Here is a 27080-nt window from a genome sequence, read left to right on the forward strand (position 1 = left end):
CTATTTGGGATGTCTTTCCTTGCTGCTTTATGCAGGTGGCTTCTGCATCGTTGCATAGACCATAATGGGAACTTGAGTTATTATCAGCTAATACTTCCAGGGCATCTTCGGAGTTGCCTGCTAGGTGCCATCTCGTCCCCATTCTAGGCAGCACTGGAACTCAGCCCAATTCTAGCCTAGTTGAAGAATCTCCTCCTTGCACTGGAAACCTCCTTGACTGAATCCCAAACTGAAAAGGCAGAATCCACCGAATCAGAACAGGCTGTCTGATTGCTGTGAAGATAAATAAATCAATTGCTTCTACTAATTTCCACAGAAGGCTGGTCTTGCCAATGGAATGCCAATCAAATGCTCCTGTGACACCCAAAAATTATGTCACCAGGAGATTCTCTCCCATAGCTTACTGCCTGCTCTGTCTTCTTTCTCTTACAAGTCCACTATTAGACTTCATTCATTAGCACAATATTTTTTTTCTAGAGAGTCTATCACTGTCCATTCTTCTAATGTGTGAAAATACACATAATGAAAAGATGACTAGGGGAATTGTTCAGTGGTATTAGGTGTGTTCCTGATGTGCAGCCACCACCCATGAAAGAGGACTTTCCCATGTCACTACGCCTCAGCTCTCATGAGAACATTTCACTTTTGTCTTTATGTCTTCACTTCCCCAAGTCCATACTTAGAACTTCTACCTAGCAGTGACTATTGGGTTGAGCATTGTGATGTAGGATATTAAGATTTCTTTCCTTTTAAAAATGCTGACAACTAGTCCATTGAACAACTACATTAAATTTTAATTATTACTATGTGGACAGATACACGATTTCCTTACAGATTTGAAACATAATGGATGATACATTATAAACATGGGTATATGGGTGTGTTCTTAAGATCTATTTTCTATTTATTTAAGTAGGAATACCGAAGTGCCTTGCAGATCTAAATGGCAATTTTGTTTATAATTTTGTGAGAAACTACCACATTGCTTTTCATGATAAATGTGTCCAAGTGCTATTTACAGATCACACAGGATGGCAATTTCTCCAGATCTTCACCACTCTTTGTTATGTCTGTTTTGTGCTGATTTTACAGTAGACATCCTAAAGGGCATGAGATGGTATTACATGGTTATTGTTAGTGATGCTGAAGTATATTTTTATGTGCTTATCAACAATTTTTGCATTGTCTTTGGAAATAGCCTATGTGGATCCCTTTCCCAGTATTTAATCCAGTTGTTAAACTATGAGTGACTTCAGAGGTTCTCTGTGCATTCTGGATTATTTATACTTTATCCAAATATATTACTTAATTGTCTTCTGCCATCTCTTTGCTGCCCTTTTAACCCAGCTGATATCAGATTCTAACGAATACAAGTTCTAATTATCATGAAGTGTTAATGTTTATTTTGTAGCTGGGGCCATTGGTGTCACATCCAAGGAGTCTTTTCCAAATCTGATGTAGAATGTTGCCCTGGTTTTTATTCTGAGTTTTGTTGTGTCAGATATGGGATCTGTTTTGCTGACCGTGAACAAAGGGCCATCCCCAGGCACACAGATCTCCTTCCCAGCACTATTGTTGGAAAGAGAGTTCTTTTCTTGTTGAATAGTCTTGGCAACCTTTTTAAAAATATCTTTTGATCAAAGAGAAGAGAACTTATTTCTGGGAATTATTCCATTGTCTGTATGTCTGTTTTCATGCCAGCCTAACACAGTTTGCATTATTGCTATTTTTCTTAAGTGTTGAGATCAGAAAGCATGCGTCTTCTGGCTTTGTGTTGCTTTCTCAAGACTGTCTTGGCACAGGCTTCCTCTTCTGCTGCTTCACTGTGTCTCTGGGCTTTGACGTATTGTCTTCTCATGGTCATTCATCTCTAACTGTTTTCTGATTTGCTTTGTGATTTATTCTTTGAGACATGGCTCTTTAGGAGCATGTAATTTAACATCCAAAACTTTTAAATTTATAGTTTTACTTTTATTATCTATTTCTATAGTCATTGTGTTGTGTTTGGGAGAGGCACTTTAATTTGTGACCTAACAGCTGTTGTACCCTAAAAAATGTCCTGTTCATTTGAGAAAATAAATATACTGTTAAAGTTTATATAATATTTTTGGGTATCATGTAGCATGAATAATAAAATCCAGGGACAGATAATGGGATTCAAGCTGAAAGATCAGAAAAGTAAAGCAACCAACCACTTGACAGCTCTTATCTCTACAAAATCTTCAGACGGAGAAGAGAGCAAGTTCCTGTCTCATGGAGTCTTCTGTTCCTCTCTAGTGCTGGTATTAAAGGCATGCACCACCACCACCTGGCCTCTACAGGTAACTAGTGTGACTGCTGGGATAAAGATGTGTGCCACCACTGCCAGGCCTGTATGACTGACTAGTGTGGTTAGGTTTGAACTCTGATTTTCAGGTAAGCTTTATTTATTAAAACAAATAAAATATCCCTATAGCAGAATTCAGAGAATATCTGTCAGGTCTTGTTGACACACTTTTTTTTTTTAGTTTTTTAAATAAAATACGATTGAATAATTTTCCTTTATTTTCTTTACTTCTTCAACACTTCCCTTGCCTCCCCTAGCTCTCATGCAAGTAACATAGGAACAGATTCAGCAGGTTGTGTCTGTACATACAGAACAATCAAAGAAGGGACATCATTATGTTGTTTATTTCATTTATTCCTGTATGGACAGACATGTGGATACATGTTTGAACTGTAGTAAGAGGCTGCTAGTGTGTTCCTGGCTGCCCTGACTCCCAAAATAACCACACAGAAACTGTATCAATTAAATCACTGCTTGGCCCATTAGTTCTAACTTCTTATTGGCTAACTCTAACATATTAACTTAACCCATTTCTATTAAACTGTGTCTTGCCACATGGTTATGACTTACTGGATAAAGTTCCATCTGGTGTCTGTCTCTGACGTGGATACATGGCTTCTCCTGACTCTGCCTCCTTTCTCCCAGAATTCAGTTTAGCTTTCCCCGCCTAGTTCTACTCTGCCCTATCAACAGGCCAAGACAGTTTCTTTATTAACCAATGGTATTCACAGCATACAGAGGGGAATCCCACATCACCTCTCCTTTTCTGTTTAAATAAAAATGAAGGTTTTTACTGTCTTTGAAATTTCCTGTTTCATGGAAAAGTCTGCTAGATACTATGGGCCTGCAGGCTTAAAATGGATGCTCCAAAGGTAGAAAAGAACTTTAGGTGACTGTCCAGGCAGCGAGATGTCTCTGTCAATTCTAGAATTTTGGAAATTGCTTACAATACACTTCCTGTTTACTTAGGTAACATCATATCCTTCTGGAGTCTTTGATGGACTTAAAGAATTGATAGTTATAGTTTTCCTTAGTTATTATAAAAAATAAAGTAGATAGTATATTGTAACTATAATTCTTGCTTGATACCTTTTTTGTTATATGTAATTTTACTATGTTAAAACTGAAGTCTTCCCTTTTGTTTAAACAGAAACAGAAAAGGGGAAATAGTGTGGGAGGTCCTTCTGTCTATGTGTTGCTTTTATTGGTTAATGAATAAAGAAACTGTCTTGGCCTGTGATTGGGCAAAAGAATAGAGGTAGTCAGGAAAAACTAAACTGAATGCTGGGAGAAGAAAGATGGAGTCCAAGATAGCCATAGAGTCATCAGAGACAGATGCCAAACCTTGCTGGTAAGCCACAATCACAGGACAATACATAGATTAATGGAAATGGGTTAAATTAAGATGTAAAACTTAGCCAATAAAAATTTAGAGCTAATAGACCAAGCAGTGATTTAATTAATACAGTTTTTGTGTGGTTATTTCAGGAGTCTGGGTGGCCAGGAAACAAACAAGTGACCTCCTACAACACTGAACCATCATGAATGATTTGTTATAAACACATTATGAATACTTAAGTGTCTTCTCAAGACCTTATTTCTACTCATTTGGGTATAAATCCAGTGCCTTGAAGCCGTGAATGATTTCCTCCAAGAATATGATGGTAACACCTTGTTACTTGAGACACTACACATTTATTTCAGACATAGAATTGAAGGAATTGAATTGGAACTCATTTAGAAGCATCCTTTTTGAGGACTATCTCACTTATATACAAGCTGACTAGGGAGAAAAGCAATTAATACTCATACTTACCTGTAATGCCTATAGCATATAACAATTATCAGTTTACCAGAATATCCCTAAAGGTGTTAGAGTGCCACTTACAGCTTGGTAGCTAACACCTGTCTAATTGGACTTGGGATCCACACAACAGGAAGGAATTCATATCTGGTAGTACTAGCTAACTACCACAACCAGTGGTTGATGAAGTCATGAACCCTAGAAAAGAAACTACAACTGTCACTGACTTAAGCCAGTATAATGTCTCTTTATCCTAACTACTTATATTTATACCCACAGATAAATGGAACTCTCACATTTTATCAAAGAAGCGTCTTTTTCCAGTAGGCAGAAACTATTAGAGACATCTGTAATTAGCTAAAACACAGATAAGAAAAGTGTGTGGTTCCCAACCTTGAATGGAGCATTACAACACAAGTCCTATTCCTAAGGGAGCACTGTGAAAGAAGGGGCAGGAAGACCATAGGACAGAGGGTCAGGACATCTGTGGAAAAACAGCTTCTTCTGTCTAAGATCAGGCAGTGACTCAGGAAATCTAAAGCCCACATTGTCCTCTTGAAAATAACCTTGTCTCTTTAGCTGTCTTCATTTTTCTTTGATTTCTTCCTGTTTATTTTAGTTTTCTCTATCTTCTCTTCAAGTTTAAAGATTCTTCTGTTTTTAAATCATTCTATAACTTAAAAAAATTTCAATTATTGCATCTTTTGACTCTGAGGTGGCTGTTTTCATCTCAAGTTTATTATTTTATCGATGGCTCCGGTTTGGTCCTGAATGACTTTTCTGTTTTCTGCACTGCTTCCGTTAGTTCTTTGCATAGTTGAAACAGCTGTTCTACAATCTTCCCCTCGTAGATTGTTCATAAAGCCTGTGTCAGGAACTGTTTCTCCTTGTTGACTTTTTATGTTGAGTGCTGCACACTTTGAGAGTCCATGTCTTTGCGTACCTTATCTGCTTTTAAACTGGGTTCCCAAAATCTAATAATTCTATGACTCCAGAAATCATGTTCTTCCCCTTTCTATTTGCTTTATTTTAACTTTTGCTTTGGGTTTTGTTAATTACACTTTCAACTATTTTTGAGGGCTGTCTTAAAGATTAGCCTTAAGTGCAAACTAAAGTCTTCTGAAATCTTTTCTGGGAATGAATGATCACTTTCTACTTTTTTTCCTTATAAACTTGTGATTTTTATAATATCTAAATATTTGATGTCTGGTTTCCAAGAAAGGAAAAAACTGGAGAGATTACAAAAAATAGGGCATTGGATCTTCCAGTCCCCTATAAATTGCTTTAATCTGGAGAGAAGGGGCCTGGACTGACTGAGGGGGCACAGCAATGGTCTCTCATATACTTCTCTGCACATCTAGGGAAAGCATCAGTCAGTAGATCTCTCATACTTAGAGTACTTACGTTCCAACCTGATGCTACAGGCATTATGTAAACTACTGCAGGGTTGTGTATTGAGCCGCCTGTCATGGCGTCCGGGACGAGGGAGCATATAACTGCTAGTGTGCAAAGAACTGAAGTTGATCAAAATTCAGCACACTACAGATCAAGCCACTCTCTAAAGTTGCAAGATTTCAGAGACTCCCAAGTCTCGAGGGAAAAATGTCAGACAGAAGCCAGCAGGACAGTTTCCGATGTGGACGAAGAGAGGCCTACAGACTCCTGTTTCAGTCTTTCCCAAATCGCTCTCATCAGCTGTACACTCTTCCTGATTCTTTCTTCCTCCCTGGTAGGAACAATGTCTTAATGCTTTTGTTTATTTGCAAATTGAACAAAATTACAAATTCCAGTGTAAAAACATGTAAAAACAGTGTAACCTTCTGTAACCACAATTACATTTCAAGGTCATTCTGCCCATCTTCGGTAGACAACTGCTCTTCATGCGTTTTTTTTTTTCTTTCTCATAAAAACAAGTTTCCCTGGATTCTGAGCATTGCAAACACAGTTGTCACCATCTATCATCCACAGACTTCCATTTTTGTGGAATTTTTAAATTTGATTTCTCTTGGGAAATTTTGCTAGTTTTCATTGGCTTTATAAATTTAATTCTCGTGATGCCCTTGTGTTTATTTTCCCTGTGGAGCAGACACAGCTAAGTATGTTTCAATATTTGCCCAAATATGCTGTCCCAAACAAAGGGAAAATACAATATTCATGCTGTATCCGTGAGGGCAGGAGCCGTGTTGCTGGTGGATGGTGAGGAATCTCTGCAGGGGAGCTTTTATAGGCACTGAGAGCTTCTTTGCTCGCCGTCTTTCCCTTGTGTATACTGCAGCCAGGAGTTATTTGTGGCTGGCTGTTTAGTCCTCCTCTAAGAGGCGGCAGGAATAGCCGAGAGTAGGCTCTCGGGTGCTCCTCCTATGTGCTCAGAATGTTCATTTCCAGACCGCTCACAGCTTCGAACTTGACCTAATGTTTGCTCGCTGGGCTTCTTCAGTCTAAGCTCCTGTTACTCTGCTGATCCCAGAGCCTATGATGAAACTTCTAGACTAAATCTCCTACCTAAGGCTGGCAGATCTCCTCCCTAGGGCTATAAATGCTCTTTATTTCCCTTAACTTTAAAGTCCCACACTTTTCCTCCTAGTCACATTGCAACTGTTCAATAAATGTAGTTCAGTTATCTTGCAGAATGTTTCCCATAGTTCTGTATTAGTCCGGTTATTTTCTTACAGAGTTATTTCTGCACTTACATGTCCTTTCAATTGGAAACTCACTTTAGAAGGTTGACTGACTATGTTAGACAATTCTAGGAAGGACTGGTTCATGGCTAATGCTAAACATATAATAGAGAATTGCATCAGGAGTCCTGTACTCTCAGGATGATAAATGGTTCTATCTAACTTTAAGCATTTTAAGAGAAGGGCAAGTACACCTCTCTATTACAATGGTGGCTCTTCCTCTTTCAATCAGTAAAGGCAATCATGCCACATGTTAGCAAGAAACACTTCCTATGACCCAGACTCTTCTTATATTTTTGCATTCATTCAGAAAACCTGTTTCATTGATTTTATACTGCGTGGTGAAAAGCAGAGACTGACGGCACCATCCCATCTCCGTTTCTTCTTGATAACCTTGTGGATGGAGGAATGTCTGTGTCTTTCCTTTCTACTTCTATCGGTTCTCATGAGGCGGCTCTGGGAAGGTGACATCACTACGAACAGGATGCCCTTGTTTCCAGGCCCTGCTGATGTCACAGGGAGAAAATAAGCATCATAACTAGCTACTGTTTCCATCACAAGTTTTTATATAAATATTTACTAGTATAGCTTTTATACTTAAATTCTGTTCTCTAAAAGCACCAATGTGTGTTTTTCTTTGAGCCCATGATGTTTTGGAGGTTTCTGTCCATGGTCAGTTGGTCCTGTTGCTTTGACTTGTAATAGGACAACACATCCTGACAGGGGCATGGGACAGTCACGTCACTCACTGCACGCTGGAAGAAAAATGGGCTTATTATTTGTAGGTCAGAATATGAGAAAACACATTATCAAATTATCTCTAAAAATAGCCATTTTCTGTTTCAAGTTCATCATTTCTGTGTTTTATTTGGCAAATAACACAGATATTTAATTTTTTCTTAAAATCATCAGTTTATTTATTCTTATTCTTTCCTGTACAAAATTTAATGTAACAAACACCTTTCTGTAACTTTTCCCTTTAAAGCATATCCTAAAAACTTTTGTGCTGGTTCTCGGAAATCACCTCCTATTTTATAGATGCATCCTAGACCTCTTTATGGTTATGCTTCAGCCTCTCTCTGATGAAAATTTACTTTTCATGTAACACTACAGCTCATAACCAATATAATTTTCCAAAATTTTAAGTTGATCTTCATAGTAGATTCCTTGAAGTGGGATAGGTGAGTTCTAAGGTCAAATTAAATATTCCTCAAATCTCTCTACCACGTGGACTTTCTGACGCTGGTTGGTTTCAAACATCCTGAAGTTCTTTCTTTTCTATGAATTTTATTTTCATATTATCATCAGAATAATTCCCCTCTTGGGCATAGCCCTCGGGGTTGACTTGATCACTTTTAACACAAGGAGCTAATGTTTGAGGCAGATAATCTGACACAGTCCCTGTTTCTAGGATCCCACGGTATAATAAGGAGAGTTGCTCACAGCTGGTGACAAGTGATGCATTAATGATGCTTGAATGAGACATCATAGGGTTCTGTAGAAGATTCAGTCTGGGAGCATTGGGTAATCTTGGAAGAAGAATGATCTCAGAGATGCTTTGCATAGGTTGCAGGGGTGAGACCAGACTGATGAACAAATTTATACAGCAGGATATCACAGGAGAACCTGGTGCATGGAGAGATGAGAGATGTCCGTGAAGTAGATGCCCTTGGAGTGACATATGGCAAGATGTGAGGATAGCAAGGGCATCACAGAAGCTCACGAGAGACATGGCACCTGAAAGGGAGAATATTGAATTTCATTTGACACAGCAAGAAAAAATAGAATGCAATTTATATCAAAGTATTACCTTTGGGCCTTATGCAAGGTACCATAATAGGTAGCAACTGAAGGTAAGAAGACAAAGTTAGAAGCTTATGAATGCAGTTGGGACAATTAGGCCCTGTTTGGATGCGCCAAGAACCAAAGACTCACAACAGAAAGATATGAAACTCTCAGTCCTCTCTGTATGTACTTCTCCTTCTCGATTCTCTACTCTTAGATATGGTGTGAGCCACGAATTGGAGTTTCCTTCACATCTCTGTATTGATCCTCACATCGAATGCATTCTTGCATCCTATGGATTTAACCGTCAAGATGGATCTCAAAATAGCCCCTTTCTATTGTCCTTGTAACCAGGCCCTACTTAGTCTTGCTCTCTGGAAACTTCCTACCCCTCCCTCCTATGCGCAGAAACTGGGCGAGCATCTTCTTCCCAAGCATTGCCACAGTGTTCATTCTCTGAACTGCACCTCATCCCACTGCATTTTAGGGTGAAGTCGGAACCCCTTACATATCTGTAGGCACAAGGGACCTGGTTCCGCTCCACCGTTCTGTTTCAATTTCAGCACCTTTTCCTCCTTATCACCTTCGCTGGGTTTCTCGCTGTTTCTGGAGCAGGCGATCCTCTTGTCTACCCTCCAGGCTCATGCCGCAACTCTTCCCTCTGTGCGGATCATCTTTCCTCCACATCTGATAGCCGTCCCTTCCTCATCTCTCAAACCTGCAGTAAGTATTATTTCATGAGGATCCTCTCAATCCCCAGTCTCTTTGACTCTCATTTTTGTTTTCTTGGGGCAGCGTGGACTTTTCCTACCTGCCTAACAGAGACCTTTACTGCCCCTCCTCCGCCCATATCTACGGAATGAAGCAAGTCACCCCTCTGCTGTTTTCTCAACAACATACTCTGCAGGACCAAGTTCCCATGTGCAAACAGGAGCTTGTTTAGCTTGGAGAATAGGGAAAGGACTTCGTTTCTCGGCGATCTATGGTCACGTGATTCCTGTTGAGCAATGTTCTGTCGCGGGTGGCTCTTCACCAAGGGCAGGTTCAAGAATGGGCTGCGGCTATGTCCTTCGTCACCTGAGATTCAGCTACCAGTGTCCTGCTATCAAGTCCTTGGAGACTGCTGTTTATACCGCAGAGTTGCCACACTGTAATCACATACTTCAAGAACAATACTTTTAGAGAACAATACTTTTAGAGAAAAAGACAGCCCACCCACATAGAGTGCTTTGACTATAGAATAGACTTGAAAAACTTATTAAGAAAAAATATAACTGTAAAAAAATTCCTTAAGGCTTTCACATTATTCATCTTAATATTTTAGAGTCTCGGGTAAGTGAATTTATTACTGACATTAACTGCATGTATTTCTCTTTGTTTCAGTTGATTATTTTAATATTTAAGGCATTTACTTAACATGCTGTGTGTTTCTTTCATCTGGTATTTCTGTAGATCTTTTAAAACATAGGACAGGACTCAGTCTCATTGTGAAGCTCAAACTTTAGGATGATGGGAGACCCCTCATATAGAACATGGCGATACTTTCTATGAGGCAGTGAGGGGGGAATTCCCTGTATATCACCTCCCTTAGCAAGTCTGCGGTCTGATGAATGATAAAGTGACACAGGGAAACTCCTTTATTACATCACCAACACAGCAGTATCCAGGCACAGTCTGTCACCGCTTGTGAGTAAGAGTACATTGATCGTTTGGATAGCGTCTTCTCCATGGCAAGTATGAGATTCATGAAGACAGACAACAGTTAATGTTGGTGCCCTTTAGTATCAATCCTGAAGTCGCTCTGGCATACACCGGAGAGCCTTGGAATGTGTCCCTCATGATAAGGAAGTATTCTGTGACACTAGGTACATAGCACAAGTCTTGTTAGGTCAACTACATCCTGCATACAACACAGAATGCTGGCTGAGTTCCACCAGATGACACGCCTCCTCCTTAGCTGCTTCTTGCTTCATCGCTGGTATCCAAGCCTCACAGTTCTCTAGGCTGCAGCCATCAGCACTGTGAAAGGTACTGTCAATGTCTGAGCCCCATGAATCCTGTGTGGCTCCAGCTAACGGTTCTGGAGGGTGCTGCTTGCTTTGCTTATTTCTGTGCCGTTGAAACGAAAATAACCACCAGAAACAACTGGAGAGAAGGAAGCGTAGCTTTGGCTAAGAGCGTCAGAGGACTGCAGTTTGCAGCGGTGGGGAACGTGTGGCCAAGGCCACATCAAGGAAATGTGAGGCAGTTACTGTTCACACAGTGGAGGATCAGAAGCAGAGAGAGCAACTAGCCACAGAAGGATGGAATTTTCAAAAGTCTACCCTTGGGCGACCCACTTTTGCCATCGAGGATCCACTTCTTAAAGGTTCCGCAGCCTCCCAAGACAGCACACCAGTTAGGGAACAAATGCTTTTCCATGGGTGACATTTCATATTCAAGCCAGAGCACCTCTGGTGTCATGGGTCTTATCCCATCACAGACTTGGAGGGACATTTGATGGAGATTTGGAATCTGCATTTCCTGGAGAGTTGTTTCCTACTGAGACCCAATCCAGGATACAACCCTGTGTTCACTTCTTGTTGCTGTAGGAACAAACTGCCACAGGTGTGGCCATCCTGAAATAACTCAATGGATTATCCCTTCCTTGTGTGGGTCAGTGGGCTGGGCATAGTGTTCTCTGCTCTGAGTACACAAGGCTGGTTATGCATGCTGTGTCTTTTCCAGAGTCTGGAATAAGCCTACCCCAATGATAAACCAGATTCTTAGACATATTCTCTTCCTAGCCGCTGTAGAACTCAGTCCCCACTCTCTCGCTGCTGTCACTAGGAACAGGGTCAGTAGCTCACGGCTGTTCTCTTGCACATACTCTCCACGTGGTCCTGCCAGTCTTAACTTCATCAAGATTTTGTTTTTAAGGTGTCATGTGATCAGACTGAACCCTCCTAAAAGTTAACAAATTCTGCATTTGAATGATGTCTGCAATGACAATCACACTCTTTAAAAAAAAAAAAACCTTTGTCATAAATAACTTCATATTAACATCACCCAGATCACCCAGGAATAAGGTGTGAAAACCTGTGCAGGCCTTTCTACCACAGGCTCTAGGTTCCTGTTGTCCTCATTGATTGAAGGAATCCCTTTATAAAGATAAAGTCTTTGGGCTTGGGCAAAAATTTTACATTTAGCATGCTTCATGACTCTTACAACAATTCCAGAAAATAGATTTGCTTATCTCCTTACTACCCAGAAGGAAGTGGGACCAATACCCAAAAAGGATAGGTTAGTAATAAAGACAATACATCATGCTGTGGAATCCTCTGTTCAGGTCGCCTCGGTCTGTAGGAGGCTCATCTAAGCCTGTGTGCAAAGTGTTGCTGGTGGAAAGCACAGCCAGAGGAAGGTGACTGTACCAGACAGAGAAGCCAAGTGACATAGGAGAGTGAGATCTGAAGAGGCAATCTGAAGGCAAGTGGAGGGGGTACGGCTAAGGGCTGCTAGAGACATCGCAGCACTGTGCCAGGGAACAGAGAAGGTGTGCTGGAGGAAGCCCTTAGCACAGGGTCTTATAGAGAAGAGAGTGAGATGAAATCCATGCCTAAATTTCTCTGTCTCTCTCTCTCTGTCTCTCTCTGTCTCTCTCTCTCTCTGTATGCATGTATCTGTCTCCGTCTCCATCTCCGTCTCTCTGTGTGTGTGTGTGTGTGTGTGCCTGTCTCTCTGTATGTGTGTGTGTCTGTCTCTCTGTCCCTGTCTCTCTCTGTGTATGTATATGTGCGTGTTTCTCTCTCTCTCTTTCTCTCTCTCTGGTGCAGGTGACTTACTGGGCTAGCCAACTGATACAGAACCACTCAAATGATAGCCCTCTCCACTTCCCTTCCTGTCGAATGTGTAGGTAGTTCCCAGACACAGACAGCAGCCATGCAAATACTTAGCCCTGGCCGGCCCTTTGTAAGATGTGCTCCAGTGTAAACATTAATGAGAATACAAATATCTGTGGCCTGACTCCGTTCTGGAACTGTCCTCACACCAAATATTCCAAATTTATCATTTCATGATATCTACAGTGACTATTTTGTTCATGGTATATCTAGAAAAGAAATATACATCATATTCATTTGCCCACTAGTTACATCTCATCAATGTAGTGTATGTTTGTTTTGTGATGTTTCCTTAGCTCTTTGAGGATAATAAAAGCCATGAATGAAAAACTGTGGGCATGGAGGTATTCTATTAAAATTCTAGCACTCAGGAGGCTGAGATGGGCAGTCACAAGTTTGAGGCTAACTCTAGACACATAGTGAGACCTTGTTTAAATAACTAAGACCAAAAAAACAGTATATTTTTTAAAAATAAAAAAAATATTATTGTATGTTAGTTCTAGAGTCATTGGAGCATACTGGATACCAATTCCTACCTCATGCTGACACTTGTAAGACAACAGCTGAAGCTTAGAATGGTGAGGGTGTCCCACCACCATCACTGAGTGACAAATATCAGCTATTGCCACCTAGCATGGTGAGGCTGTCCCACCACCCCAAGCGCACAGTGTTTCTAAGGCAGACTCAGTGAACACTCCATCACTGAGTGACTGATAGCAACTCTTGTTACCTTTTCTAAAACTTTTTAATGCCCCACTGTGGGCTGAGTGCAGCACCCTGAGACCTACTGGTTTAGCAGATGTGAACCGCTGCGCTACCAACCCAAACTATATCGACTCATTTCATCTTTGCGGCCCTGCAATTTGTGAAAAAATTGCTATTACTTCTCTCCAACTTGGAGATGAAGACACCGAGCTGAACACAAGGACTATGTCAGAGGTACAGAGTTAGTGGAGTTAGGCTGTGAACTCGACTTCCTGCCTCTGAAGTCTGCATCCTGCCCCAGTAAGCAGTTTGGAAGAAGGGAGTCTTGGAACTGCTTCTAAGATCTGCCTGGCCTCAGGTTAGCCAGCTGACCTCTATGGGTTCTATTGTCCTTTTCTGAGATAGGAGGATAATAAGATACATTATGCCCAGACCTGGGACTATATAACTATGCATAAAGTTCTCGCTTGAAACTAGTGCAATTTTGCAGAGGGATTTGCTTTCCCTGTGTGCCCCTTTATCACATGGTACCCAGGAGAATGCTGTGAGTCACAAACCAGCTTGAAGAAGCGGAGTGCAGAGATAATTCAGAGGACATTGTAGCGCGGCTGTGAATAATGGCTGGAACCACCCACCCTTGGTGGCTGAGTCTCCCTGGGATGCAGGCCTTTGATGCCTGATTGCTCTCCCCGGCCTTCAGAAAACCTGAAGCTGTGGGTCTAGGAGAAAGGGTTTCCCTGGAAAAACATGATATGATTCTGAGGAAGTGATAAGAACATAACAAGCATTGTAATACAAAACTATATTTTTCTTACTAATCCTAAAATTCAGATGGAAGCACAAAAGACCCCAAGTAGCGGAAGCAATCTGGAACAAAAAGGATCAAAGCAGAGGAACCACAATAGCTGATTTAAAGGAATCCCATGGAGCCAGGGTAGCCACAGAGCGGGCTCGGGCAGAAACCAACAGAACAGATCAAAGATCTCAGAAATGGAAGCGCACCTCGGCCAGCTAATTTTGGGAAAGGCACCAGAAACACGCTGAACAAAGGACAGCCTCCTGAATAGAACGTGCTCCAAGAGCTAGACAGCCACATGCAGGAGATTAAAAATCAGTCCCCTATTTATGACCTGACTCTCTACAAAACCTACTCAAATCTGTCAGAGATCTTAATGAGAACTAAGACTGTGAGACCATGGGAAGGAAACATGGAAACAATGTTTCAAAACATTGACTCTGCATAGCGTCAGGAAACAAGACACTTGGTCAAGGCAACAAATCTATAGGTTTCCTAATTCTTGCTCTTCAGGCCAATTAAGGCACTAGATCATCCACCTGTAACACACATTCTCAAGTTATGTTATGAAAAAGAGAGGCAATGCAGAGGGCTGTCCTGTGACATCCCTATTTTGTCAAGTAAGGAAGAGTCTAGAAAAAAAAACTTTAAAATTCTTTATCACCATATAGCAATTGTCCACATAAATGAGTTTACTGTGATATTTCATTACTGTGTTTGCAGGGTGCAACCGTGAAATCGCTCTCCTCCCTCTGCCTCTCCTATTGTCTGTCTCCTGCCTAACCTACTATTCATAACTTGCATGTATATCATTCGGTGTCTGTCTTATTTCACGTAACGTAGCATGTTGTCATGCTGTTGGGGTAGCTAGAAAAGGCAATAAACAGTGAAAGCAGAAAAAGAGCCATATCACAGGACCTGCCTTCAGCCGTGGAAAGCAACCACAGAGCGTAAAGATGGCTATAAGACAGAAAAACGGGGACCACACAGTCAGCCGAGGACCGAAGCCAACCATAGGGTGAAATCCACCATGAGATGGAGAAACAGGGACCACACATTCATTAGCAGGAGTATATTCAGGATATATGGGGATCTAAGAAAAGGGTAACAGCAAAAACTAAGTAATGCAACTTTAAAATTGCCAAAAGCTGTGAATAGATCTCAAAAGAAATAAACATGGCCAACAAATATAAAAAATATTTCACATGTGCTATTAGGAAAATGTAAATTAAAACTACAATGAAATGTACACTTATCCTAGTAAGCAAGGCCATTATGGAAACAAACACACAATTGGCATCCCATAAAACTCGCAAAAATGAACAATGCTACTAAGGATGTGGAGGCAGAGCTCCAACACGCTGCTGGCAAAAATGTAAGTTAGAACAGGCACTATGGAAACTCCTCCAACAAACTAAAAACACACCCACCATAGTATATAACTACCTGTCTGTAGTGTATACAAAGTAGCGATAATCAGTAGACTAAGGAGATACTAGAGTGTCCTTGTTTATTAGAGCATTAATTGCAGTAGCCAAGATGTGTAATCAGCCTAGGTGCCATCAACAGAATAGAGAATGTGTACAAATGCCCAGGGGGAGACTATTCCTCATCCAGAAAGAGCAAAGGCCTACCATTGGGAGAAAATGGAATGGTATAGTAACATGTTATGTTACATGAAATAAGGCAGACACAGAATGACATACATGCAAGCTATGAATAGTAGGTCAGGCAGGAGACAGACAAGACGAGAGGCAAAGGGAGGAGGGATTTTATTATTGCACACATGTAATGAAATACCAAGAAGAACCCATTTACATGGACAATTGCTATATGATATTCTAGAAAATTAAAACTTTGTTTTTCTTGTGACAATAAGAGAAAGTAAATTTTAAAAAAATCTAGAGTCTTCCTTACCTGACAAAATAGGAATGTCACAGTGTAGCCCTCTGCATTACCTCTCTTTTTCATAATAAGTTAAGAAGATAAAAAAGAATCTTCCAATTATACCACAGAGGCCTATGGGAAAACCCTTCCGACACATTCTTTCTGTTCCAAAGTCGCAAACACTTTCATTAGTAACATCCAGGTGAGTAAAATCCATTTCTGCCACGGCTGCCCATCTCTTCAGGCAGCCAGAGTCAGAGCATGTGCAATAAACTCTGCCCTCGGAGACCCCCGCCTCCCCCCTCCCACACACACAGTCCTGGGCTCTGCTCCTGCACGGAGCACATTGTGCTGCTTCAGCTCCTTTGCTGGTCTTGGGCTTTTTCTCTCTGCTGGAAGATGGACAGGGAAGTGAAGTGAATTAAGGCAGGCGTCAAACCCTGCAATCCTGCCACTCAGCTGTGAGTGCTCCCCAGTGCTCCCCTTCCCAGAACTCTAACAAGGGGAGGACCTTGTCATTGGAAGGATGAGTTAGGTGGCAGATGTAATGTCGATGTCTCTGTTGACATGCTTCTGATTTTTTTCAATGTCAGAGCAGTGTTCCTACTCTCTCCTCCCCTCGAAATTCTTAGCTCAGGTATTCCTGTATCCACTATCAGTGAACAAAAACCAGTTACCTGTTGGTCTTGGAGGGAACAGGCAAGCTTTATAAGGCAAATCAAAAAAAGCATCATGGGCAAAGCAAGTGCAGGCATTCTCTGCTTTCTTCAGAAGGTTCATCTTTCCTGCCATGAACACTGATTTCACATTTGTGCATCTACTGGTGTAACCCAACAGTGATATGGAAATTGGCTTTAGAAAGTTTATCTTGGCATGCTTGTGCATGAGTCATACAAAATACATGCTGTTTTAGTGCTGTGGAAATCTAAGCAACACAAGGACGCTTAGAGGATTAACATCAGCCAAATCAATGACTAAACCCAAATCATCCCTCTGAACAATGGGCTACAGAGTGGATTGTCCCCAGCCATCCTTTGCAAAAGTGTTCTCCTACAATATTGTTTCAGTTGCTTCCCTTTTCTGGGAAATGCAGCTTGAAGCCTAAATAAAGTCCAAATCGTTTAATACCTGGAAACAACTAGAAGGAGCGCTAGGCCTTGATAGTCAACACTAACAGAAGGAAAGATGGTTGGAGTGTTGTAAAACTGCCATTCTGTTTTGCAATAAGTTTGATTAGGAAAAATGGATTGTCCAGGTTCAGGTATTTAAAGAGTCTGAACCTTGCAGCTAGGATATTTGACCCAGGAGTGGCAGCCCTGGCTTCCAGGGTAGCGGGACAGTGTTATGGAAAACTGCAACAAGGTTCTTGTAAGCACTACACAGCTTCTTATAATAATGTTTCATTGAGTTTTTACATGGTCACAGGAGGAAGCCACGAGAATCACTCTTTTTACAGATCAAACTTTTCAATCATAAGAACCTTCAGCTTTGCTGATGGTCACAGAGCTGGGAAATCGCACAAGGCTGGATAGTTCTCAACTCTAATTTCACAATCATCTTCCAGATACTTAGAGACCAAACAACAAACAAAACATTCTGTGTTTATTTTTAGAAAACAATTGGATTGGTTGAAACCCAATCTGAGAATTGTGTTACCAGTGGGTGACTATTGGGTGCCTTGAGTACCAGCCTCAGTACCCCTCAGGGCTCAGAATTGGATGTCTATAGCAGACAAGGATCTGAGGGTAAATATTTAACTCAAATGAGTTACCTCAGCATGTTCTTTACTTTTTGTGAAAGGGAGAAAGTGAAGTGAAAGGTACAAAGAAGAAGGAGAAGAAGAAAAGGAAGAGGAAAGAAAGTAAGGGAAAGAAGTAGAAGAAGTAGTAAGGAGAAGAGTAAGAGTAAGGACTGAACTCCACGAGGTTTCTAGGTTTTACAGACTTAGTTGGAAAATTCCATAGGCAAGGACAAGGATAATATACATATCAAAATCACAAAGATGGCACATCAAGCCTGACAAAGCAGTACTCCGGAACAGGTGGCCCAGAAAAGAGCCAGCATTCAAGGGGAAGTACCTGACCAAACCATTAGATGAAGTTCATAAACATCCCTGAATCCTGGATTCACCCATTCTCCTCATCTAATCTCTTCTGTGATAACCAGCTTTGGAGACACCCAGATTTGTTTGTTAGCAAAGGTGGGGCGTGCTGCCTTCCTGCTCAGTGCCTGTCTTCTATAGAAATTTCTATGTGGTCTGTTAGCAGGTAATTTTGTGTACCTGCTGGTGCAGAGGTTGCACTGCTGAGGTGTTCTGGGAATGAACCCCATTTCTAAGGGAACGGTTATGGCTTCACAAGGTTTCCACAAATATGGCAGCGACTTTTCCAAAAGACAAGAGTTCCCAAAGCCCTGCAAAACGTGTGCTCCTTGTGGACGTGTAGATATACACTTCCCGTGGATCTGCCTGTTGGTCTGTCAGCTGTGGATTCACTGGGCTCCAACAGGTGACAAACAGCTATCATTTGCTTGAGGAGCAAGGCCTAGGAAAACTATAGATTTGTTGCCCCAACTAAGCTTCCTGTTTCCTAATGCTATAGTTATGGTTTAAAAAACTCAGCAGCGTGGTTCCCTGAGGGTAGGTGGAGGTCCACAAGGGGCGGCTGGTCCCAGGAGGGGGAAAGCCAGTCCCATGAGGAACCTTGGTGGGTGACCCAAGGCCTAGGCGACTGGGGGAGGAGAGACAGGAGCCACAGTGACAGAAAGAGCCAGGGCAGGCTGGAGGAAGTGGATGAGCAACTTGCCTCAGCAGAATGGAGAGTGGGTGGGGCTTGTCTCTTAAAGGGACAGGATACCCAGGTGACAGAACAGACTATTACAGCTACCTAATTTCAACTGACTTATATTTCCATTAGATGTGTGCATTGCTAGCTTTTCCTTTATGCTATTGGGCAATGTTAAATTCCTCACTGTATTTATTTCACAAATAGCAATTAGGTAGGTGCAGTATATCTTGACTACTGAGATTTGGAAAGCATCCTCATTCTAAGCAACCATCCAGGTTACTAGGGAAAACTTGAAAGGTGGGGGAAGTGATATACTGAAATATAGAACAGGGTTACTTTCTTTCAATTAAAAAAAAAAAGTGGAGCAAAGAAATTGTTCCATCCATGGGCAAGCACTGGGGAAATGGGCGAGAATGTGACAGTCACTACATGTTCCACCTAGCTGGCAAGATGACCTATTATTATATGTCAAAATGTCACATAAATCCTGCAATCGTTGTGCATGAAAGTGCTGCTGGCAGGATGAGGGGCAGCCCGCAGCAATTGCATGAGAGGCAGCCCGCAGCAATTGCAAGGACAGTGGTTTCAGGAGAGCCGACCCTCAAAGCCTGGCCTTAGCTAGGCACTTCCAAGGCACCTAATGGGAAGAGGCAAGAAAAAGCATACTCACTGAAGGAAACGTGTGGGCAGAAACGTGGATGCATAGACTAGTCATAGATGTCAAAAGCCCTCCACATGGTGAAGGTTTTACTGGTGCTACGGTTTAGACGGGGCTTCCATTACTAATGTAGAAGGTAAAGCAAAGCAATCATGGGCGAGATGGACCCAAGCAGACTCAACCCATGGAAACCATCTTTAGTTGACCCAACTATAAATTTATCTGAATTGAAAAAGCTGGTGCTAATCTCTTATTCAGCTAGGGGTAGGAGAGGTTGGACCGGGAGGTCCTCAGCAGGCTCAGTTTGGGCCTAAAATGGTCACTGTACTCAGGTTTGTACAGGGTATACTCTGACCTGAAATTCAATTTAGGAATAAATCTGGATAACAATCCCTGAGCTTTGAACAGTTACAGCAAATAAACCCATTAAAATCACAAAAGCCAACTGTTCAAGCCAGGATACACCATACTTTAACAAACTGGTACTTCTATGTGTCACACTTCCATTCTTTTGTACACCACCTCCCTCTTCCATGTGCACATGCTATTTGACCAACGAGCAGTCCTGAGTCTGTCTGGACTTATCCTCATTCTGGAGGCTTCAAATTCACAAAGTGGTCTTTGTTCTGGGTTATTAAAGTTTTAGACAGAATTTTGTCAGTGTGGCAAGTACCTGACATAAACAACTTCTGTGGAAAAAAGATTTATTTCAGCTAGTGCTTAGAGCCTCAGTTTGTCCTCGGGAAGGGGAGAGTGAGCAGCTCATGTCAAGGTGGCCAGCAGGCACACAAAAGTAGTGTTGACTACTCTCTTTTCTGTCTTTAGTCTATACAGGTTACACCTTCAGAGTAGGTCTTCCTACCTTTCTTTCTGGACAGTCCCACAGAGATATACCCAACAGCAGGATGAACCAATGTCCTAAGTGTTCTCCAATGGTGGGATATACTAATGTCTCAAGTACTTTCCAATGGTGGGATAGACCAATGTCCCAAGTGCTCCCTAATTGTGGGATGGATCAATGTCCCAAGTGCTTCCCAACTTAACCAAGTTGAGAAGACTAGCCAGCACACTCTTGACCTTAATCTTTCTGTAATGTTCCTCTTTTATTTCACACTCTGATGGACAGTAGTGACTAGCAGGTAGTCTTTAGAAGGTAGTCTTTTAGCAGGTAGTTTTTAGAAGGTAGTCTTTAGTATGTGTATTCTGTGGTTTGAACATTGCTATCCTAGCAACTCTGTGAGGTTGGTACCATTCTTATCTCACCTTACCAAAGTGGCAACTGAAGTGTCCAAAATCAAGTAACCTATTAAATATCATGTGGAGAAGGAAAGCCAAGGCTGTGTGACTTCAGAGGGCATGTGTGTGCAAGCACTACTGACGCTTTTGTCGCTGGTTTTTTATTTGCAGGCCTGAGATACCATTTTGTTGGTTATCAGGAATGTGACAATAACTCTCTAAAAATGGTCTATTTCTTAGTCATATAGTGTAACATCATCACCTTGATTTTACTCAAAAGAACCCCAAGGTCTGAGATCACACAGTGGTAAGTAGGGTAGCTATAGCAGGAACTGTTGGGAATCAATGTGCCCAGATCTACACTTTTCCCAGTGGAGAGTTACTTAGGGATCTGCATTTAGCTGAGTCTCTGTATAAGTTTTGGGTTTTACTGTAGATATAGAATAATCTCACACTTCAGGTTTTAGTGAAGTTGGGGGGAGAGACAATTATTCTTTATCTTGCATTAATTGAATTTTCTATAGGAACAGAGTTGGGGGAGGATGAAGAAGGAAGAAAGAAGAGGAAAGAAAAATGGAAGGTGTGGTGGTTTGGATGAGAATGGTCCCATAAGTTTTAATGCTTGGTCACCAGGGAGGGGCAGTATTTGAAAGGATTAGGAGATGTGTCCTGGGGTGAGCTTTGAGGCTTCAAAAGCCCAAGCCAGGCCCAGTATCTCTCTCTTTCTGCTGCCCTGCGGATCCTGATGTAGACTCTCAGCTACTTCTCAAGCACCATGTCAGCCTGTGTGCCTCCTTGCTCCCATCATGATAAAATGAGCCAAACCTCCAAAACTGTAAGCAAACCCCAATTAAATGCTTCTTTTTATAACAGTTTCTGTGATTACGGAGTCTCTTCTCAGCAGTAAAACCCTGGCTAGACAGAAGGACATTCAGTTTTCTTCTCTGGGGATGTATCTCTTACAGCAAATCTACCCACCTTTCCTACACTTCTTCCTAGTTGAAACTGATGATGAAGAGATATGGAAATAACAGATGAAAAGATGAAATTGCCCTTTTTTGTTCAGAGGTAGTCGGTCTCCTCTGAGGATGCCTCTACAACTAGGGCAGATTTGTTTAGGGGTTATTGGAATATATATTAACTTTCAGATTCCCAGTCTCCACACAGCCACGGAGGAGTTTTGAAATTAATTTTGAGAATGGCTCTTGAAACCCTAGTTCTGAAGCTCACAAACACATCTTCAGTTAGAGGCAGAAATATAGATTAAAGACCACTCTGTGGTTAGCTTAGAACTTTGAGTGGGGGAGAAAGAGCTAAGCTGACTATGAATTCATCTGGAACTACAACACTCCCACGTCTGTCCTTCCCAGATGAGTCCCACAGTCAGCCAGTCTTATTCATATTGAAATCATTAGAATGAAGCATTCACCTTCTTCATTATTTCTTTCAAATGACACATTTTGTGTCATTTGAAGCTCACATTTACTGCTTCTGTGACTAAAGAACTCTTAGGATTTGTATGACTGATAGTTTTTTGAAGCGGGGAGGCCTTCATGTATTGGGGCTGTATCCTGGGGGTCTATATCATACATGTCAACACCATGACACATGGCCGAGGAGAAAATGCTGAGCACAGGTTCAGGTGAAGCTCAGTGATGACGGCCTTGTACAACATGTGTGGATGCTGCTTCAACAGCTAGGCCTGGCAAAAAAGGAAAGAGAAAAATCTGGAAATGTTGAGAACTTGACCTTAGAGGCACCTTGTGCATCGACACCACAGGCGTGGTCCATTTGCTTAGTTGGGTTCTGCCTGGGAGTGGCCAGGCCTCCTGCCATCAGCAGTCACAGCAATCAGAAGCATGGTGGTTCCCATTTCTGCTGGCCCTGATGACCCTGATACACGCTCCAGCCTTATTCTTCCACGGCTCCTTTCTAGGGAGCATTGTGGTACCTGTTTTCTAAAATCCACCTGGAGCCCACGACCCCAGTATCCCAGGCACACTAGCCCAGGTGTGGCCACTGCTCCAATCCTCTTGGCTTCTCTCGACGATAATATCCTGTCACCAACCTTACTAACCCCAGATGCGTATCACCAAAGACTTATTGGTTTTTTTTAATATTTTATCATTTCCAAATTCTTTTTATTTTAATTAATATTTTATATTCATTCTTTGAAAATCCACACGTGTATTCAGCACGTTTGGAACATATCCATCCCCTCATTGCCCGCATTCCCTAGGCCCTGTAACACATCTCCTTCCTGATTTCATGCCCCTCACTGCCAGAGTTCGCATGAACTGCCAACTTGAAACAGCCTAGAACCATCTGAAAAGGGAGTCTGGATTAAGCAATTGGCTTCATCAGTTTGCTCTCTGAGCAGGTTCCTGAGGAACTGCGCTGTTTTAACTGATGTAGGAATGCACTGTGGTACACTATGAGCGTCACCATTTTCTGGGAAGATGGTCCTAATTGTTTAAGACAGTTGAATAAACACGAATGACCGAGGATGTCCGCCTGAACCAAGGTTGAGTCACGGTTTTGGCTTCAGGTTCCTAGCTTGAGTTCCTGCTCTGATCCCCGTCAATGATGGACTGTTACCTGGAAGTCTAAATAAACACACCCTTTCCTGCCCAAACTAGTTTTTGTCAAAGTGGAAACAAGGACACATAGACCTTCTGTGCCCCATTAGCGCTGCTGTGCGCATATGGGTATAGTGCCATTCACTCGGGTATGGGGAGTATTCCAGTGGTTACACACCCAAAGAAATGTGGTTTTTTATCCCCCAGCAGGCATCAGCTGCCAATGGCCTTGGGACACCCCCACACCGTCTGTGCTGGAATTTTGATTGGCTTGAGACCATGCAAGCTTTGTGCAGGCAGCCATAGCCACAGTGCAGCTCTGAGTATATTGAGAGCATTTTACAGCACCCCCCCCACCATGCTCCAACTCTTAGTTTCTTTCTATCCTCTCTTTCATGATGCTCCTGAGTCTTAGGGGCAGGGAGGTTGCTATAGATGTCCTATCTGTGGCCTTTGAAGAGTTACATCTGCAGTAATCACTTCTTACTGCCAAGAGAAGCCTCACTGGCCAAGAGCAGTGTAAATTGATGACCATAGACACACATCGTTATAAGGCAGATTGACAGCATGGTACTTCAACAGAGCAATAAGAGGTTCTCCCTACAGTCTGTGACATCCTGTGGCCTCCTCAGTGTTTTTGACCATGTTTACAACATCAGTGATGAATTCTATCCTGCTGTTAATAAATATTAAATTCGCAAATAGTGATAGCAATAAATTATTTAAAGGACCATAATCAATTCTTATCAATGACATAAAACATAGTCTAGTCTTACTGCAGTTAACTTTTCTTCTAAGTTTACTTTTGATGACCTCGAGAACATTAGTTCCAGGAGTCTGTTTTCACTTAGAATGAAGGCTTTTGTTTTGCCTCCTGCCAAAGAGAAGCAAGGCTGAAAATTCCTGGCTGATGCTTTGTGTCAACCTGTCCATTTCTGGGGGAGTCTGGAGCATCCATTAACTCTCTTCAAAGGGCAAAGATTCAACCGAACTCTGTTTCTCACTTACACCCAAGTGCAATCCCATGAACAGCCACATATCTATACAATGACTACAGAGGATCTTCTGTTTCATGATTCTGGAAAACAGTGGCTCTTGGCTTTGGGCTTGTTTTCCAAAATGTCACTTCAGTATCACCAGAATGTGGAGCTCAAAGAAGGCTCACTAAGTAAGTTCCTACCTTGGTTTTCTGATTTCTATTCTTTTCAGCCAAAGTGATGGTTTGATGTACCTTATAAAACATTTAGTTTCTGTAGTTTAAAAGGTATTTCCATTATTATATAAAAGGAATTAGTCTTTACATAACAGCAACGCTGCTTGGTTATGTAATGGAACGTCTGAGCTCTGGCTTGCTCCCTTCATCTTTGCATCCCATATAACATGTGTTCGAGGTTTCCCGCTGACCTTATTTTTTTTATGGCAAATCCTCTTTATTTTCTCAGTTACTTACAAAAAATACAAAAATGCATATTGCTTAGAGTTGATTAGGAACTTTTGGGCAAAGGTCATTTAATTTACAGGGAACAAGAGCCTGCCCCACAACCTGCCAGCATGTACTGTTTGATGAAAGACCAAAGGTGAGGAAATGGCATATGAACGTGGTCAGTACTGTAAGGTCAGCCAGGGAAGAGAACAATCTCTATGGTAGGAAGCGTCGCGGAAGGGGGTGGTATGAAAGTAAAGCACTCTAGTACCTCAGTAAAAGGCGGGAAGGGGCCTGTAGGAAAACCTAGTTTGGAGAGATAGGCTGTAGAAGTTCGGTGAAGAGGGCATTATAGGGGCTGTTCAGTCTCAAATCCCATGGTCAGGCTTCCTTACCCATGCAACCTCCTAAACTTTTGCCTTGGATGCTTATCTATTTGAATACCTTGAGGCTGAGCCTACCTCTTTCTTGGTACATTTCTTCCACAGCTCTCTGAACCCACCTGCAGCCAGTTTCTTGCCTTCACTGCCCAGGAGCTTTTCAAAGACATGAGGACACATGCCTCCACCTTCACGAAGCATCTCTTTTCCCGCTATGTGACAGTACTTTGGTACCCCACTCTTGTAGGTGTTCTCTGAACGTGCTTCAGTTCTTCTGTTCCCCTTGGTTCTGACTTGTATCAAGAATAGAACCTTTTCATGTGGCTAAACTCTGGGAGATGCTCAACTCACATTAGGGTTGGTACCTTACATTCCTCTAACATCAACTATATCCATGCAGAGCCTTGCTGATTTTAAATGAACCTGCCACCAAATACACTACATTAAGACAATACATCCCAACTAGGATCCCAAATAGGCATATCACTGAATGATAGGATGGCTCTCATCCTGGTAGTATTGGACCACAGTTCAACCTCTGAAATGGTAGTTTATGGTTTTTTGGTTTTTGTTTGTTTGTTTGTTTGTTTTGGCTTGGTAAGAGAAGTCTATCTTCTCAGTGTCTTCTATCTGAAGTTATTTGGGAAATACATCATTGCTGCATGCATGCTCTTCCTCAAACTATTGATCACAGCAAAAAGGGGACGGGGTAAACATTAAGAATGTTTTCTTTAAGAACCTGTTCTCGAGGACATAATAAAAATTGTCAGGTTGAACAGAGAAAACAGACTTGATCAGGTTCTTTCTGTGAACTGTGACCCTGTGATAGAAAAGCCCATGTCATCTTTCAGAAGAATTCATTTTGATCTGCACTTTCATTTAGCTACTGTTTCAGGTTCAATTGCAAATAAATAAAGGAAATACAGATCTGACAATTGGGATTTTTCACAGCTAATGACTTATTAAGAGAATCTCTAGCTGACTTTCACATGCAGCTTTCTTAATATAGTACTGTCTGCAGTAATACTTCAATAGATAGATAATAAATTCCTGGCAGACTTTAGTACTTTGTTTCCTAATGAGAACAAAGAATGATTTTTTTTAAGTTACATTGAAAATCTATTTCTATCCTCTTATAAGAATACATAAGAATAGATTGTTTTTATCAGACTAAATTTTTCAACAAAAACTTGGGAACTAAAATATTCATTTTTCTATTGTGGAAGAAATAGAAATATTAATTTTTCCAGTCTGATTTTCTAGACTATTTAAGCACCCAAGGGAAAAGGAGCCATGTGGTCTCCCACACATTTTTACACTTGGGGGGAACACAGCCTACTCAAGAACTTTGTAACAAAAAGTGGGTCTGCACAGCTTTCTGCTTACGTAACTGGGACCCTGAACTGAAATGTGAAAGGCAAGCATGGGAAAGATGAGGAATCCCCACAGCCCAGTGGCACATGGGCCTCCATTCTTCTAGTGGGAAAGCTATCTTGCTATATATGGTTAGTGTTAATTGTCAACTTGATAAAACCTAACATCACTTCAGAGATGGGCCTATAGTCATTCTGATGGGGAATTACCTTGATCGTATCCGTTAATGTATGAACAATCATTTTAGCTGTGTCCAGAGCCATTCCCACACAAGGGTTTCTGGACCTTGTGAAACAGAAAGTGAACCAAAGTTTCGTTCATCCTGCTCTATGCTTTACTACAGGTACAGGTGCCCTGCTCCTGGAAGTTCCTGACACTATGACTTCCTGGCTATGAAGATTGCAACTTTGAACTATGAGCCAGAATAGACCCTTTCTTTCGTAAGCTGTTTTTTATTAAAATTATTTTATCACAGAAATAGAAAAAAGACAAAGATTGATATTGAGAAGTGAGACCATTGACACAGTAAACCCGACTATGGGATTCTTAGAAATTTGGCCCCAATTTGCTGGAGGAATGTAGAAGAATTGGAATTTGGAGTTAGAAATGTCCTTGAATACTGCAGCCAGAGTTTATGGGTCATAGCTTTAACTTGAAAGAATCTAAAATCACCTGCAAGACAGGACTTTGGGAACAGCTACCTGCCAAAGATTGTCTAGATTAGGTCTGGCCTCTGGGAACTTGGAAGACAGGACTTTGGGAACAGCTACCTGCCAGGGATT

At 41.6% G+C, this 27080-nt stretch overlaps 1 pseudogene; it reads right to left on the minus strand.

Moving 5' to 3' along the window:
• Window positions 1–25125, minus strand: LOC146894722 (protein FAM229B pseudogene; annotated as a pseudogene).
• Window positions 25126–27080: the final 1955 nt, after the last annotated feature.

This window comes from Myodes glareolus, chromosome 4 (assembly GCF_982192425.1).
Source record: "Myodes glareolus chromosome 4, mMyoGla1.1, whole genome shotgun sequence".
Lineage (NCBI taxonomy): Eukaryota > Metazoa > Chordata > Mammalia > Rodentia > Cricetidae > Myodes > Myodes glareolus.